At 38.0% G+C, this 17,399-nt stretch overlaps 1 protein-coding gene and 2 pseudogenes across 1 annotated transcript in view; 1 reads left to right on the top strand and 2 right to left on the bottom strand.

The window, feature by feature from the left end:
- ADGRA3 (adhesion G protein-coupled receptor A3) overlaps window positions 1-17,399 on the top strand; it is a 155,457-nt gene that overhangs the window by 30,258 nt on the left and 107,800 nt on the right. The gene's annotated exons all lie outside the window — the stretch shown is intronic.
- On the bottom strand, window positions 992-1,582 carry LOC143663711 (TBC1 domain family member 19 pseudogene; annotated as a pseudogene).
- LOC143663710 (TBC1 domain family member 19 pseudogene) lies at window positions 1,640-2,487 on the bottom strand (annotated as a pseudogene).

Below are 17,399 nucleotides of genomic sequence, written 5' to 3'. Positions count from 1 at the left end.
GAATTGAACTTGGGTGTCCCCCAGGGTAGGTGAGAATTCTACCACTGAACTACCCTTGCACCCAGAGAGAAAGAACATTTTTATAATTATACTATTAACTAGAGTTTAGTGTTTAAAATAGGGTTCTTTGTATTGTGTAGGCCTATGTTTTTTCTTTTAATTTTTATTCTAGTAACATATATGAACTAAAATTTCCCCTTTTAACCACATTTACAAATATAATTCAGTGCTGTTAGTTATATTCAGTGTGGTGCTGCCATTACCACCATTCATAACAAAAACTTTTCACTCAACCCCAAAAGAAATTCTGTACAATTTGAGCATTAACTACCCATTCCATATTCCCAACCCAGTCCCTGATAACTTGTGTTCTATGTTCATATCAGTGAGATCATACAATGTTTGTCCTCTTCTGTCTGGCTTATTTCATTCAACGTGATGTCTTCAAGGTTCATCATGTTGCTGCATGTATCAAGACTTCTTTCCTTTCTCTGGCTGAATAATATTCCATTGATGTATATACCACATATCCATTCAAGAGTTGTTGGACCCGTGGGTTGTTTAGGTGAGTTTTTTGTTTAAACAAGATTTGAGAAATGTTCAAACAAATTTGAGTAACTACATGAATCTCTGAGAAGGAGCTTTGCTTTGACAGGTAGTATTTTGTGAGTACATTTGGTCAAAGACATCATTGATAGGTTATTTCTTGGAGCTCTCATTGTGCTGTGTGGCTCTCTTGTTAGAAGAGCATGTTTCCAAACTTTACATGCATGTAGCATCATCCTAACTTGTCATTTATGTTCCACCTGTATTGCTATTTTACATTTTCATCTTAATATAAATTTTTACCCACTTAAATATAATTCTCATTTTAAGTAGTATCTGTGAAGTTATGGGTTGAGTCAGTTTCATTTATTTTTATTTATTTATTTATTTATTTATTTATTTATTTATTTATTTAACATGGAGGGAACATGATCTTTACTGGCTTTTATGCAAAGGTTAATTTTGGTCTTATGCAGAATTTGCATAGTTCATGATTAGTTTGTAATGAAAAACTAGATGTGTTGTCAGTGACTTTGAAGAAGATCAGGTGACAGTGGCAAACAAAAATTTGAAGAAGAGGCATAACTTTTAAAGTGGAAAGGTCAGCAAGAAATGCTTCAGCTGCAGCCAGTGATGTCACCTCCATTAGATTCACTGCTCGGAAAGCAGACACAGCAGCTGCCAGCACAACAAGAATTTCCAGAGAGTTGCATCCTAGGATTCTATCCCACAAAAGTAAGAGTTGATCTGTAGCTAAATATCCAGAGAAAGCTCGAACCATCGATTTAAATGATACATGAAGAGTTTGAACCCCAGTTTCTTGCAGATGATAAAAGAGTTGACGAAGATAAGTTCGAAGAAGAGTTTCAAACAGCAAACAGGGTGACACAATACCAGAGAGATGAGAAGAGATGGAATGGAGTCTGAAGCAAAAAGGCACATACATCTCACAGAATATCTCATACAGTTTCGAAGGTTCATGGTATAGAAAACAAAGTGGTGCAACATACATTGAAAAATCCATGAAAAGAGATTATGGCCAAGGTCATAGGGTGAGCTGGCAGAGCTGGGATCAGAACTCAGGTCTGCTGGATTACAAAGTCCATGTTGTTAATATAATAATAAAAACTGCATATTTTTCTAGTCCCAGTTTTCCTCTTAGGTATGATTTTGGTGGTGAAACACTGTTGTACGCAAAAGTGACCCAGTACAGATGTATCTCAGGAGAAACAAAGTAATACCTGATATGAATAACCTTCAAATATAAAATAATAATCATCATTGCTTGCTGTCAACTTCATATCTTTGTAAATAAGACTGTCCACCAAAAAGTTGTGTTGTATCGCGTTAGTCTTGAATGGCTCATAATACAGTATATCCTCAGGTTGACTGGAAATATTCAGAATCAGAGCCCACAGCTCAGCTCTCAGTGCTGTGGGACTCCTTTGTCTGATATACTGTTGAGCACCAGCACTATCTTGTTCTGCTAAAACCTTTTGCCCACTACATATGTGCTCATTTTCAAAAAGTTCAGGAGGCACTTGTGTAGAATCATCTATACCCCGTTGTCCTGTATATAAGCTCAGTTCTACAAAGAATTCTTTCAATTCAGGAATGTCTTTTACTTTTAGAGGAACTTGGATTAAATCCAAAGGAGTCCTGAAACTAAGAGAATCACTATTTTCATAATTTGGGTTACGAAGATTAATTAATACCTCGAGAAAATCCTTAGGTGCATGAACAGGTCTGAAAAGGCTTAAATCTGGTTCATCAGATTCCCATTTCATTCCATTTATTGAGAAGTTCTTTCTGTTTTGCAACTGGTCTCCCATCCAGCAATCTCAGAAATGCATCACAAAGGGGGACTGGCCAAGAGAGCATGACTGCATCAGGAATATCATCTTCCTTTCGTGCCAGTGGGGTACTCAGTTCAGTGCACATATTATTTAAACTCTTCAAAATTCTTTTTTCCCAATTTCCCTGTGCTTTCCTCATTTATACCAAAGGTTCTTTAAGATGTTCAGGAGGTGCAGCAGGATGATTAGGTAAAGGAAACATACTCTGTTCGCTATAAACAGCATTCTGAAGTTTCTTCTCCCAACCTGTTATTTAAAAAAATTCTTCAGTATCTTCCTTTAATGATTGAAGTTTAATCTCAGTTCTCTGAAGACTGTACTGAGCATCCAGGCCACATATGCCAGTTTCATTTATTTTAACATGTTAGGAAAAAGATAGAAAAAAATGTTACCGTCAGTGCTGTAACAGTTCAGGGAGGTGGGTGTGGTGGAGCAGACGCTACTGACCTCTGCAGAAGGCAGCATGGTGTTCTTGGGTCGGTTCTAAGTAGATCCTGCTGAAAGACGTCTTGGTTTCACCTGTGCCCCTCTGTTTTGGAATGTTGCCCAGTTCACTTGACCTTATGTAGTAGTCATAGGACCTGCTTTAAAATGCTTGAGCATGCATGCATGTGCACACACGCACACACACATCCATAAAAGCCTTGCATTTTCTCTTAGGAATGCCTAGGATGGTTACAGATGAGGCATTAAGTACCTGAGAGGTTAAGTAACTTGTCCAAACTCATGAAGCTGAATTCTGGAGGTGACATTCAAATTCAGGGCCTTTGTAATTGAGAGCTGGCTTTCAGCCATTGTATTTCATGTTCAGTAGTTATTGGGAAGAACAGTCGGAGAAACTTGAAAAGTGACCCAAAACAAATTATTTAGAGTCACAGGTCAGGTACAACAACCACATCCTCCTTCCCAGCAGGTCCTCGGTACCTGAGTCCCTTCCTTTGTATGTGGAGGTTGGATGTTGGACCAGGATGACTATCACACTTGCACAATGGGCATGCTCATGGAGACCTCACTGTTTTACTGAGCACTTGGAAGCTTAATTTTGATTGACATATAAGGTGTTCCTATTTTTCACAGATATCCTTGTGTTTAAAAGTAATCATTCTCTTCAGTGAAAGATGGTTGAGATTGTTCACTGGGTTTTGGCCAGTTTATCAAGGGAAATGTTAGCCTCCCTGCGTGAGGGGGAAGGAATGGACTAAAAACCGGTCCAAGTCCCTACTCCTTGTAGCATCTAGAGAGGAGGTGAGAGGGGAAGGAGACCTCTGCTTTCAGGGAGTGTTTCCTTTACAAGTCCCGAAGTGGATGTACATTGAACCGTGTTTGTTTACTGTTTCTTCTTTCCTTCCAAAATTCTGTTGAAAACCATAGTAGAAACAAAAACAGACCCATAACGGGTCTGAAAAATGAGAAAGCTGCCAGAGTGTCCCAGAAAGATTGAGGACATAATGGAATGAATAAAACAGATGGGATCAGATTGATGGTGAAACTCAACAGCAAAGGAACTTACGATGCAATAGAGACAAAAGGAATAAATAGAAAAATGAATTTTCTCCACAGAATCCTGGAACATTCCCAAGAACTAAAACTATAGGGAGTGGCAAAAATGTGGGTATTGAGAGTGCATGGCCAGGAATTAGTAACTGTGAAACAGCTGGTCTAGTTCTCTTCTCAGAGTTTGGCTCAGAGGGGTTGGTGGTAGGTTTGCCTCTATGACAAAGCCATTTAGTTTAGTTTTACATCAGCTGGAAGATTTGCCAAGGCAGCTTACCACTGGGTGCTTGTAGCCAGAAGGGGCCCCAGATATCTTTTATGTTCCCATTCTCCAGGGATATGAAAACAACCAGTTTTGCTGCACCTACCTTTCCTAACTGTTCACTGTTTTTACGTGTGCTAAAGAAATCCTCTGTAGTAACTAATACTGATAACTGCAGGTATTTGTATATCTGAACAGGCAAGCAAGACCCATCATACATTTAAAGGAAAATGACCAAATGTGATGGCGCTGAATCAATCAAGCAGAGTAATTAGGGAAGAGTTAATCCAGAAAAATTCAATTCATAATCTCAGTTTAAAGAGAATAGTGAATGAGAAGAGGAGGAGTTAGAAGTTAATAACAAGATTGTAATGTCAAAAAAAGAGAAGGCATAGGCTGGGGTCAGTAGATGGGTTGAAGAGCAAAATGGAAACAACTGGAAAATTGAGTAGAGAATTTTTTCCAAAATTCAAATTTTTGGATGATTTTGCCAGTTTGAAAGGATATATAGACCCTAGAAAAGCCATGCTTTAATCCTAATCCCATTTTGTAAAGGCAGCTGTTTTTTTTTTTTTAATCCCTATTCAGTACTGTATGTTTGAAACTTTAATTAGGTCATCTCCCTGGAGATGTAACTCAATCAAGAGTGGGTATTAAGCTTGGTTAGATGGAGATGTTACTCCACTCGTTCGGGTGGGTCTTGATTAGTTTACTGGAATCCTATAAAAGAGGAAACATTTTGGAAAAAGTGAGAGATTTAGAGAGAGCAGAGATGCTGCAGCACCACAAAGCGGAGAGTCCACCAGCCAGCAACCTTTGGAGATGAAGAAGGAAAATGCTTCCTGGGAAGCTTCGTGAAACAGGAAGCTAGGAGAGAAAGCTAGCAGATGATGCCGTGTTCGCCATGTGTCCTTCCAACCGAGAGAGAAAACCTGACTGTGGTCGCCATATGCCTTCTCACTTGAGAAAGAAGCCCTGAACTTCATTGGCCTTCTTGAACCAAAGTATTTTTTCCTGGATGCCATTGATTGGACATTTCTATAGACTTGTTTTAATTGGGACATTTTCTCGACCTTAGAATTATAAGCTAGCAACTTATTAAATTCCCCTCTTTAAAAGCCATTCCATTTCTGGTATATTGCATTCTGGCAGCTAGCAAACTAGAACAAAAACTATGAAGCAAAATTAAGAGATGTGGATGTTGGGTTTAATAGACTTAGTATCCAAATAAGGATGGGATGGAGAAGGAAAAAAGTCTGTGTTTCTTTGATTCTAAGTTATCATCAACTGTAAGATGCTCTGCAAATTTCCTAACAGCTTTTTAAACAAGGGAGCCAGAAAAAAAGCATCACTTTTAAGAGTTGGTTTCTCCATAAAGTATATATTTCTTTTCTCCTATACAATGAGATAACACTTCTTTAGCGCTTCTGTCAACACCCAGCCTTCTCATTTAGAGTTCTTCTGAGTCACTTAACCTTTCTCATTTCACATTATGTCATGGAAACACAAGGCTTTTTACACCTTGTAACTACAGATAATTTCAAATGTATGTTTAAGTTAAAAGTTTAAAAATAATGGCTAGAACATCCATATATATATATATATATATATTTTTTTTTTAACCTATTATTAGCATTTTATCCCTTTGTTTTATCAACTTTTTTCTCTATATACATGCGTGGTATAATATATAATATATATATTGAATCATATGAGGATATATTGCATACATCATAACACCTAGAATTTTTCATAAAAGTGTTCTTTTTCCTTAGCACATTTAGTCCTGATAATATAATATGGATGCCTGTGAAGGATATTAGTTTTTTTTTTTTTTTTTTTTGCATGGGCGTGCACTGGGAATCAAACCTGGGTCTCTGGCATGGCAGGTGAGAATTCTGCCACTGAGCCACTGTTACACTGCCCAGGATATTAGGGTTTTCTTTGCATTTTATTTACTTGTTCAATCAACCTTTTTTTTTCCAATTTAATTTAACTATGTATTGTTGGAGTTTTAACCGTTTCTCTTATAAGTTAGCTAGCAGCTTATGAGAGATGGATGCTGTCTAATGATAGTAGTCCGTGACTCACAGAGAGATTCCATCAGTCTCTCCTAAGCTAGAAAATTTTGTGATCAATTCTGAGAGATTTAACATTCTGCTGCCTCTAATTGCATCGACTGTCATATAATATGCAGTCTTCTATTAAACAATTTTTTATTTCAGTGTTATATCCTAGTAAAACCTTAATGTAGAGACATTAAGCCACAATTAAGGATCCAGACTTAACTTATAATTCAACCACAGTTTGTGTTTGTGCCAAAAATGACAGCTACTGATAAATGTATCTTATTCCTTTTTCTGGCAGCAGAGAATCTCTTTTGGTATCAATTTTAAGATGATGCTAATTTTAGGGGTTTTAATATGTGAGAAAAAATGTCTTTTAGGACACTTTTATTGCAGTAATAAAAAGCAGAAGAAAATCTACACATATTCTGATAGAATTTTTGATCTTTAAAAGTCCCATAAGCCTCAGGAATGAGAATGGGACTGCTTTAGTTTGCAAGCTGCCGGAACATGATATATCAGAAACAGAATGGCTTTTAAAAAGGGGAATTTATTAAGCTGCACAGTTCTAAGACCATGAAAAATGTCCGAATTAAGGCATCAACAAGAGGTTACCTTCACTCAAGAAGGGCCATTGAAGTTCTCTCTCAGCTGGAAGGGCATTTGATGAGGTCTGCTGTCTTTCTCTCCAGGCTTCTTGTTTCATGAAGTTCCCCAGGGCCATTTTTCTTCTTCATTTTCAAAGGTCTCTGGCTGTGTGGGCTCTTGTGACTCTTTCCAAAGTGGTTCCCTCTCAAAGGGCTCCAATAAGCCCCACCTTGAATGGGTGGAGACACATCTCCATGGAAACCATCTAATCAAAAGTTATCTCCCACAATGGGGTGATTTCACATCTCCATGGGAACAGTCAAAAAGCTCCCACCCAGCAGTACTGAATGAGGATTAAAGAACTTGGCTTTTCTGGGGTCCACAGCAGATTCAAAAGGGACTGATACTTAGCTCCTTGTTTGTTATCACTGGATGCCAGTAAATTATAGATACTTGTTAAGTCCTCAGGGAAGCATCTTTGAATGTAGACTCTTATACCCAGCCATACTGTTACTTCATTCATTTGTTAAACAACTTTTGGGTCCTTGAGGAAGTGCAAGAGGTTTAAGAGAAAGCACAGTAGGTTTGGAAAATCTTCGGATTAGGATGCAGATCTGGTAACTGTGAAAGGAGAGAGGAGGGGGAAGGAAGGACCTCGGACTGCACTGCAGCTTTGAGAAAGTCTTGGCCAGCCCAGCAGCAAGCTGTGGTACAAAGATAAGCCCATAAGTCTTCGTACCTGCCAGAAATGGAGAGCCTTATCACCGCTTTGCTCAGTCATTGGTCTTGTGCTGCCCATGAAGGCTGTGGCCTCTGTGTGGAAACTGAGGCAGAGCCTGTTGACACCTGCAGCGGAGACCTCTGGAAGAGAGATCTGAGCTGTGCACCCCTGTGGCTGGTACAGGCACTTACTGGGTACCCTGCATTACTTGACTCTCCCGTTTTACTGTGAACTGGGGCAAGTTCCCTGACTTAATGCCACCTGTTATAGGGTCCTTGTGAAGAGCAATTTAGTAAATCTACAGAAACCACCGAGAAGAGTAATTGCACCCAGTGTTGTTTTATGTGGGGGTGCAGTAATAGGCATGGTGGAAAAGATCTCTACTCTTTAGGATTTTACTTTGTCTTGGGGGCATGATAAATATACAGATGCACAGACAAGGGAATTTCAGATAATGAGAAATGCTATCAAAATAAAACAAGATGTGATAGTATGAGGGCAAGCCAACATTTTTTGATGCACAAGAACTAAAGCGAATTACCTACAAGTTTGTTTTGCAGAAATGATTGAATGAATGAGTGACTGCATCCAATCAAGAGAAGGACTCAGAATATAATAAATTTTTCAGAAATAGTTACTTTGGTGGGCAAAGTAATCAGTCACGTATAAGGCAAAATTTGTAATTGCCGATGTATGCGTGTGCAATTGCTGATGAATATAAAATTAAGTGCGATTTTTAAAATAAAGTTTCTTCAAATTGAAGGGGAGTTTTTCAAATCTAGTAGATGCTGTCTTATTCTTACTTGCCAGAAAGAACTAATTCGGGAATTGGCACTTGGTTTCCATTTACTTGGAAACAGAATAAGCTGGGTCAGAGGGTTTGGCAAACTTTTTCTGTGAAGAGGCAGGTAGTAAATATTTTGGGTGTTAAGGGGACGGACAGTCTCTGTCGTTCAGCCACTCAGCCCAGCTTTACAGTTGTACAAAAGCAGCTATAGACAGCTTGTAAATAACTGGGCATAGGTGTGTTCCAATAAAACTTTAAGAACACTGAAGTTTGAATTTCACATAATTTGTACATGTCAGAAAGTATGATCCTTTTAGTTTCTTTCATCCATTTAAAATTGTAAAAGTCAGTCTTAGCTCATGGACTGTCGGAAAAACGGGTGGTTGATTCGATTTGGCTGCCATCTCATCTACAAATTTGAAGAATGTTGGGTGTGACCAGTTTTCGTTACTGGGATTTTTAGCAGGGGGCTAAAAATTCATTTTCGAGGAATTAACATTCCTGGTTTTATATTCTCACAGGTGGGCCTAAAGTTTTATTAGAGTGGGTACCAATTGAGGTGCTGGAGGTTAGTGATTCACTTGTTTTGAGAGCGTGTATTTGATAGAGAAGACAGTAGCAATAACAAAGGTTATTATGTACAGTAAATCTAATACAGAATCAATTTGCATTATTACAGTATAGTAGCAATATTAGAAATTGTTATAGAAATATCAGAAATATTACTAGAGTATAGTAGTAGCAAATCAGAAAATGACTGGTTTGTCTGTGTAAAGTAGAAAACTGAACAATCACCTGGCCCATGGACACTGCAAGGTAAAATCATTTAAACTGTGAGTACCACATTGTTTGTGTCAGAAGCAACACATAGATTTCTAGGGATGATACACAGTGGGTAATATTTTCCTTAATTTAGAACTGTAGCATGGTAAATACCATAATCGGTATAGATTTCTCAGGGTTCTTGGTACTAACCTTTTACTCCTTTTCCCATTAGACTTTATAGGATTGAGCACACTGAAAAGTGGTAGAAGCATAGTCTGTGTAAAGGAATAATAGTTAATCAAAGGTCAGTCTAGAAATATGATTCTAGAAATAGGCTCCCACCACATACTTTCCCCATAAGCTGCTGGTGCTTTAGACAAGAAGGACATATTGTTGACAGCTTAAACATCAGTACATTACCACTGTCTAATCCTCAGACTCATTCAAATTTCACCCATTGTCCCAGTCCTATCTTTCATATTAAAAGGATCCCGGTTAGAATCATATGTTACTTTATCTCTTTAGTATCCTGCCGTCTGGAACAGTTCCTCAGCCTTACCTTAACTTCCATAAACAGTACATTTCTGAAGATTATTCTTTTGTAGGCTGTTCCTCAGTTTGAGTTTGTCTGATGTTTCCTCTTGATAGCTTCAGGTTATGCATCTTTAGCAGAAATAACACAGGAGGATGCAGTATTGCTTTTAGCACATCCTTTGGGGTGTGCCAGTTTGAAAATTTTATGTATCCCCGAAAAGCCATGTTTTAATCCTGATCCAATCTTGTGGAAGCAGCCATTTCTTTCTTTTCTTTTTTTTTAATTAACTTTTTTTTTTATTGTATAGTATACAAAGCAAAGAAATAAAAAGCAATTATTTTCAAAGCACCCTTCAACAGGTGGTTTCAGGATAGATCCCAGAGTTTGTCATGGGCTACCATACGATCCTCCCATGTTTTTTCTTCTAGCTGCTCCAGAATATAGGAGGCTAGAGGGCTTAAACACTTATTTTATCATCACAGTCGACTTTTCTTCTTTTTTTTTTCTTGTGAAAAATAACATACCTACAAAAAAGCTATAAATTTCAAAGCACAGCATCATAATTAGTTGTAGAACATATTTCAGACTTTGACATTTCACAAATTTAGGTTTTTACTTCTAGCTGCTCTAAAATATTGGAGACTAAAACAGATATCAGTTTAATGATTCAGCATTCATATTCATTTCTTAAGCCTTATCTTCTGTTTATAATTCCACCATCACCTTTGATCTTTCCATACCTCTCTTTAGGGTTCTTTGGGTATGGCAGTTCCAAATTTTTGATATTGGAAGGGTCTGTCACTAATAAGGGTAGGAAGATGGAACTATCTGATGTTCTGGAGATGCTGGGCTAGGTTTCAGGACTTATCTGGACCAGGGACCCATCTGAAGACTGTCGGTTTCTGGAAAGTTACTCTAGTGCCTGGAAACTTTGTTGAATTTTATATATTGCCCTGGGTGTTCTTTAGGATTGGCTGGAATGGTCCTGGTTGGGGGTTGGCATGCTATGATAGGTAGCAGGGTCTACCTGAAGCTTGCATAAGAGCAACCTCCAGAGTAGCCTCTCGACTCTATTTGAACTCTTTCTGCCACGGACACTTTATACTTCTTTCCCCCTTTTGTTCAGGTTGTAATCGTTGATCCCACGGTACCATGTCTGGATTCATCCCTGGGCGTCCTCTCCCACATCGCCAGGGAGACTTTCACCCCTGGATGTCATGTCCCACTTGTGGGGGGAAGGCAATGATTTCACTTGCAGAGTTGGGCTTAGAGAGACTGAGGCCATGTCTGAGCAACAGCAGAGGTCCTCTAGAAGTAACTCTTAGGCATGCCTACAGTCTAAGCTTCTCCGCTATCTACATAACCTTCACGAGAGTAAGCCTCATGATCGAGGGCATGGCCTATTGGTTTGGGTATCGTAAAGTTTTGACACAGTAACAGGGAATTCCCTGATGGTAAGGTTTAATAGTTCCATATTCTTTCTCCCCTCTCTCAGGGGACTTTGCCAATACTTTTTGATTACCTGCTTAATATACTCTAGGATGTTTCCAGGCATTGCAATAATCTATATAAGGTTAAAAGACCTCTTTCTTATTCTGTGCTTCCTGTGTTTCAGTAGTTCAAATGAGCTATACAGATAGGTTGAATTAGATTATGCACTACAGAAAATTTCAGTTCCAGATCAAATAAACCTTTCTTCCATTGCTCTCAAAGAGTAAGTGTGATTCTAAAATATAGACACTGTCTTCCTTACCCCTATGTTCTGAGTTACTTTAACCCCGACCTGTTTGGCTTCATTCTTAACTTTGAATATCAGATTACATACATAAAACAGCCTCTCAAAATCCAGAAGTAATTACCACTCTGGACTTAATTTGTCTATTCTAAAAGCTTACAATTTAGGCCCCTGATTTCTTATAAGCATTTTCTAAAGGTAACCATACCATTGTTGTCTTTTTGTTTCTGGCTTATTTTGTCGTATCAAATGTTCCACATGTTCATTAGCATCATTGTGTGCCTCACGACATTGTTCCTTTTTGAAGCAACACAATCTTCGTTCATAAGTATACACCATTGTTCGCCAATCTACTTCTATGTCAGTGCATCCTTCAGCCACCTGCATTCAATGGGCATCATGTAGAATCCCCAAAGTCCAAAGTCCATCAGCATTCTCAATTTTAGATAATTTCGTTGTTTCCAAAGAGACAGAAAACCAATAAACACATCCTCACCAAATAGGAACTCTAAACCACCTCTTAATTCTTTTTTTTTTTTTTTTTTTTGTTATTAACGGAAAGAAAAAAAAAAAGAAATTAACACAACATTTAGAAATCATACCATTCTACATATGCACTCAGTAATTCTTAACATCATCACATAGATGCATGATCATTGTTTCTTAGTACATTTGCATCGGTTTAGAGGAACTAGCAACACAACAGAAAAAGATATAAAATGTTAATATAAAGAAAAGAAATAAAAGTAGTAATAATAGTAAAAAACAACAACAACAAACAAACCAACAAGCAAACAAAAACAAAAAAACCCTATAGCTCAGATGCAGCTTCATTCAGTATTTTTTTTTTTTTTTTTTTTTTTTTTTTAAAGACAGAGAGAAGGAAGGAAGGATAGAAGGAAGGAAGGAAGGAAGAAAGGGAAACATCTTTAAACATTTTCTTGTTTTTTTTATTGTATTCTGTTTCTCCGTTTTTGTTACATGGGCTGGGGCTGGGAATCGAACCGAGGTCCTCCGGCATAGCAGGCAAGCACTTTGCCCGCTGAGCCACCGCGGCCCGCCCCTTCATTCAGTATTTTAACATGATTACTTTACACACCTCTTAATTCTTGTCCCTCATCCCATTATTTACTTCTGCTGTTGCTGTGGTAGTGCTGATGGCTGGCTTCTGAACACAGCTCTTAGCATGCAATAGCAGTTTTCCCCCTGTACCCTGGACTTAAGCACTCTTTATAAAAAAATCATATCTTTAAAGTAATTCTTATGAGAACTCATTCATATTTCTAGTGTGAATCTGTGGTGCATATATGTCCATACAACCCCTTTCAATCTTGTTCATCTTCAATATGGTAATATTACTTCTAGACCCACTCCTATCTATTCCCTTACGTTGGAGTTCAACCTTATTAGCTAACGGTTCACTCATCTCTAGCTTCTGTGTATCTCTAAGTCCCCCCTGTGTTCTGTATTTTAAGTCTCTGACTATACCTATGCTGGTCATAAAAGTGGAATCATACAGTATCTATCCTTTTGTGCCTGGCTAATTCCACTCAGCCTATGTCCTCAAGGCTCATCCATCTTGTCATGTGTTTCAGGACGTCATTTTGTCTTACTGTTGCATAATATTCCATCATATGTATATACCACATTTTGTTGATCCACTCATCTGTTGATGGGCATTTGGTTTGTTTCCATCTTTTGGCAGCCATTTCTTTTAATCCTGATTCAGTACTGTAAGTTGGAAACATTTGATTATATTATCTCCACAGAGATATGACATGCCCAATTGTGGGTGCAACCTTTTGATTAGATGGAGATGTGACTCCACCCATTCTAGGTGTGTCTTGATTAGTTTACTGGAGTCCTTTAAAAGAAGAAACACTTTGGAGAAATGACAGAGCCAACAGAAACTTCAAAGATGGCTGACACAGATGCCAACACTTGGAGACATGGATGTTTGGAGATGCTTGGAGGCCACCAAGTATCACCTTGAGATATTAAGCAAGCCAGAACTTGGAGAGAATCAAGGGAAGCCAAGAGATGAAAGCTAGCCCTGGAGAAGCAAAGTAGGGAACCCCCACAAGAACAGAGGCTGAAAGCGACGGAGCCCAGGAACAAAGGAACAGCAGATGACAGCCTCATGACTTCCCAGGTGAAAGAGGTTTTCCAGACCCATTGAACTTTCTTGAATTAGGTATCTTTTACTGGATGCCTTAGTTTGGACATTTTTATAGGCTTAGAACTGTAAAGTTGTAATCTATCAAATTACCTTTATAAAAACCATTCCATTTCTGGTATATTGCATTCCAGCAGCTAACAAACTAAAACATGGGTAGGGCATGTTTTCAGTTTTTCCTTTACTGATGGTGACCATTTTGATATTTGATCAAGGTGGTGCCTCCCAGGGCTTCCCCCTTTGTGCAGAGTATTTTGGAGCGAGGTGCTTTGAAGCTATGTAGTATAAGACCAGTTCTCCTCAATGTTTCAATTTACTTGTGTTCATTATCTGAATAGATATATAGTTTCCTGCTTTATTTAATGGGTTATAATTGGTTATGAATTTTGCTTTTTGTTGCCCATCCATTCTCCCAAGCAGTTTTTTTTTTGTCATTTTTGCTGTTTACTGAAAATATAAGTACATATTATTTTCTCCCATCTTCACTTTTCTTAAAAGGTAACATGCTAAATACATCATCCTGAATCTTGCTAGTATTTCTGTATGAATGAATACATAAAGAGCTGCTTCTCTCTCACCCTGCACTTGCCCCAACTACATGGTATTCTACTGTATGGATAAACTGTACTTTAAGCAACTCGCTATTAATAGAACCAACCTAAATATCCACTCATTAGCTTTTATCTTTTTTTCCGCATAGGCAGGCACTGGGAATCAAACTCAGGTCTCCAGCTTGGGAGGCAAGAATTCTGCCACTGAGCCACCATCGTTCCGCCCTCTAATCATTTGCTTTTATAAACAATAGTAATAACGAGTAACTTTGTTATATTATTATGTGGTTATATAATACGTTTTACACAAATGCAAATGTGTCTTCAGATAGAGTTTTAGAAGAGAAATTAATGAGTCGAATATTAAATATTCATTTGTACTTTTTCCCTCCATGGTGATTATACTGATATACAGCAAAATGTGAGTGGTTCTTTCCTTTAGAATAGAATATAGAATTTGTTATCACAGTTTTTCCCCACTGTGATAAGAGATTATGATATCTTGATGTAGTTTTCGTTTTTGTTTCTATCCTGATTGAGGCTGCATACCCCTTCATATGATTATAGCTCCATTAGTGTTTATTTTTTATTGAACTATTTGTTCATGGTCTTTGCCAGTTTTTTATTGGGTATTTTTTTTCCTTGTTGACTTTTTTTTTAAGAATTTTTAATATATTTGGGGAATTGGTCCTTTGTCTTTTCATAGGAGTGAATATTTGTTGTTTTTGTTTATTTATGAATTTACAAAAGCCAAATAGAAGTTTTAAAAATTACTACATTTAGAAATACAGTCATATTTGCTCCTTTCCTTAGTTCTGGAAAACCTTAGCTATTATATCTTCTAAAGCTGCCTTTCTAACATTTTCTCTTATTTTTCTTTCTAAGTCTGTCCTGTTCTCTCTCCTTATAAATTATGTAATTCCTTATAAATTATCTAATTTTTTATTGTAAGTTTGTTTGGACTCAAACTTGGAATTCCCATGGACCTGAACTGATGATGGTTTCTTGCAGAATGAATTTGTTTTTGCAGCTGGTGGAAGCCAGAAGTGCTGCTGAGTTGGGGCCATTGCAGCCTTCTCCCTCCCCTGCTTCAAATGGACAGTCAGTTTCTGTTTCTGGCCAAGGCTTTTTCATTTACCTGCCACAAACTGTTTTCAGGTCTTGGATAATTTTTTTCTCTTTGCCTTTACTTTTTGCAATCTGATCAATGCATTAATAAATGCTTGTCTTTTTAATTATTGCATGTTTTTCAATTCCTTGCGTTTAGTTTTTGTGAGTGGGCACTTCACCTTAAGTCATTATCTGTTCCAGAAATACTCAACCCACTTAGGCCCAGTGCCTGGCTCTTTTTTTTTAGGGGGTGGGGGTGGGGGGTGCATGGTCCAGTGATTGAATACAGGTCTCCTGCATGGAAGGTGAGCATTCTATCACTGAACCACCTGTGTACCCCCAGTGCCTGCTCTTTATAACAAATATTTTTGTAACATATCTTTATATTCTGAAATGAAATAAAAATGATATAACCCACCTAGACATAATTAAAATCAATATAACACCCTAACTCTAATATAAAAATAAAAAAAGAAGAGTAATTTACTTTCAGAATCACCTATGATTTATTGTATCAGAGCTTGGATACAAATATACTGGAAGAAATTAATTTGGTACATGAATCTGCACATAGTATAGTGAGTACAGCAGTCACAAATGGAGGCTGATGGAGGTGTAGGTATCCTGTATTGATGATTCAAAGGCTATGTGGATTTGCCATCAGTGCCGTTACCCTCTGAATTGGAAACTCTTCCCATCGTTGACATGCCTACATACATTTTTTGAAAATTAACTGGGCATCAAAATCAGAAGTTCTGGTGGTCTTAATTCTGGCTACAGTTAAGAATTATTTGGTATGAGTCTGTTTTGCAATAACAGAAGTCTAACATCAGTTGTCCACACCCAATCACTGAAAGTCAGTAAAGTCTTCACAAATTTCCAGAACCACTGATGTGGTGGTCTCCCCTCCCTTCCCTTCCCCTCTCCTTCTCATTGGATTTAGGACCCACTTTGTTCCGGTTGCTAATGTATCAGAAATGGGTTGACTTTTACCATGGGAATTTATTAGGTTATAAATTTACAGTTCTAAGGCCATGAAAATGTCCCCGTTAAGGCATCAACCTTCTCTGAGGAAAGGTTGCTGGTATCCAGGGTTCCTCTATCAGATAGCAAGGCACAGTAGTGACATTTTCTGGTCCTTCTCTCCAAGGTCTGGTTTCAATGGCTTTCCCTCTCAGCCCCTGTAGGTCCATGCATGTTTCTGCCAGGGCATTAATCTCAATTCTCTGGGAAGAAGGATTAAGACCCTTCTTGAATGGGCTGGGTCACATCTCAATTGAAATAGCCTAAGCTAAAGATCTCACCCACAATAGGCCTGCTCCCGCAAAAATGGACTAAAAGAACATGGTCTTTTCTGGGGTACATAATGGCTTCAAATCAGCACATCACCTGTTCTTGTTTGCAAGCCTCCAGAATGAGATATACGGGGAATTTATTAAATTGCTAGTTTACAGTTCTAAGGTTGTGAAAATGTCCAGTTTAAAACAAGGCTATAAAAATGTCCAATCGAAGGTACCCAGGGAACGATAATCTTGGTTCAAGAAAGTCAGTGTCATTCAGGGTTTCTGTCTCTGCTGGAAAGACATATGGCGAGATGTGCTAGGTTTCTCTTCAGTGGCTTCCCTGGACTCTGTTCTGTTGGCTCTGTCGGTTCTAGTGGCTCTAAAACTTTTTCCAAAATGGCTCCCTCTTAAAGGGCTCCAGTAAGCAACCCCACCTTGAATGTGTGGAGACACATCTCCATGGAAGCAATCAAAAAACTCCCACCCATATCGTTTTATTTCTTTTTCTGTTATCTTTTTATTTCTTTTTCTAAATCGATGCAAATGTTCTAAGAAATGATGAATATGCAACTAAGTGATGGTATTGTGAATTACTGATTATGTATGTTTTTATTTTTTTAATTAATAAATAAATTAAAAAAACAAACAAAAACAACTCCCACCCAGCAATACTGAATGAGGATTAAAGAACTTAGCTTTTCTGGGTACACAACAGTTTCAGAGTGATGCACCACCTAATCGAGGATGTTCTACTCTTGAGATCTTTAACATAATAACATCTGTAAAGACCCTTCTTCTAAATAAGGGCATCTTCACAAATTCCAGATGGACAAATCTTTTGAAGAGCCACAGTTCAACCATGATAGTAACCTAGTAGTCAACCTACCTTCTTTGATTATTTGTTTCATCTTTCCCATCAGGGTT

This window comes from Tamandua tetradactyla, chromosome 19, assembly GCF_023851605.1.
Source record: "Tamandua tetradactyla isolate mTamTet1 chromosome 19, mTamTet1.pri, whole genome shotgun sequence".
NCBI classification, from domain to species: domain Eukaryota; kingdom Metazoa; phylum Chordata; class Mammalia; order Pilosa; family Myrmecophagidae; genus Tamandua; species Tamandua tetradactyla.
The sequence above is the reverse complement of the archived record's forward strand: the minus strand, read 5'-3'. Positions and strand labels throughout refer to the sequence as shown.